Source organism: Hemitrygon akajei, chromosome 28 (assembly GCF_048418815.1).
Source record: "Hemitrygon akajei chromosome 28, sHemAka1.3, whole genome shotgun sequence".
Classification (NCBI taxonomy): Eukaryota; Metazoa; Chordata; class Chondrichthyes; order Myliobatiformes; family Dasyatidae; genus Hemitrygon; species Hemitrygon akajei.
In genome coordinates, this window is record NC_133151.1 from 8494697 (window position 1) to 8496177 (window position 1481).

Sequence of the window (1481 nt, forward strand, 5' to 3'; positions counted from 1 at the left end):
CCAGATTGAGAGATCAGAGGTGGAGAGAGTGAACAATTTCAAGTTTCTGGTTGTCAAGATCTCTGAGGGGCTAACCTGGTCCCAACATATTGATGAAGACATAAAGGAGGCAAGTTAGCAGCTCTGTTTCATGAGGAGTTTGAGGAGACTTGCTACGTCACCTAAAACACTCTACTGTGGAAAGCATTCTGACAAGCTTCATCACCGTCTAGTATGGGGGGGAAGGTGGCTACTGCACAGGATCAAAGTAAGCTGCAGAGAGTTGTAAAGTTGTTCAGCTCCACCATGGGTACCAGCCTCTGGAGTATCGAAGATATCTTGAAGGAGCTTTACCTCAGGAAGGTCGCATCCTTTATTAAGGACCCCCTTCACCCAGAACATGCCTTGTTCTCATTGTTACCACCAGAAAGGTGGTACAGAATCCTAAAGATACACACTCGGCAATTCTGGAACCGCTTCTTCCCATTTCTAAATGGACACTGACCTCATGAACGCTACCTCACTTTTAAAAATTATTTCTGTCTTTGCACTATGTTAAAATTTAACTATTTAATATACATATACTTAAATTCATTTTTTTCTTTATTTATCTTGCATTGTACTGCTGCCCCAAAGTTAACAAGTTTCACGACATATACCGGTGATGTTGAACCTGATTCTGATTGACGTCCTCAGTGTAGTCATTTCTGAAGTGCCCGACATTTGAGTTAGAAACATAGAAAACCTACAACACAATACAGGCCTTTCAGCCCACAAAGTTGTGCCGAACATGTCCCTACCTTCGAAATTACTAGGCTTACCCATAGCCCTCTATTTTTCTAAGCTCCATTTTCACATTTTTCTAAGAGTTGAATTGAATTAAATTGACTTTATTACTTACGTCCTTCATATACATGAGGAGTAAATGTCTTTACATTATGTCTCCATCTAAATGTGCAATGTGCAATTTATAGTAATTTGTAATAAATATTGTGTTCAACAGGACAGTCAATATAACATAGAAATACAGTTGTATCAGCGTGAATTAATCAGTCTGATGGCCTGGTGGAAGAAGCTGTCCTGGAGCCTGTTGGTCCTGGCTTTTGTGCTACGGTACCGCTTCCCAGATGGTAGCAGCTGGAATAGATTGTGTTTGGGGTGACTCGGGTCCCCAATTTACACACCTGTCTCTGTAAATGTCCTGAATAGTGGGAAGTTCACATCTACAGATGCGCTGGGCTGTCCACACCACTCCCTGCAGAGTCCTGCGATTAAGGGAGGTACAGTTCCTGTACCAGGCAGTGATGCAGCCAGTCAGGATGCTCTCAGTCATGTCCCTGTAGAAAATTCTTAGGATTTGGAATCCTATTCCAAACTTCTTCAACCATCTGACGTGAAAGAGGTACTGTTGTGCCTTTTTCACCACACAGCTGGAATGTACAGACCCCGTGAGATGCTCGGTGAGGAACTTAAGACTGTTCACCCTCTCAACCCCAGATCCA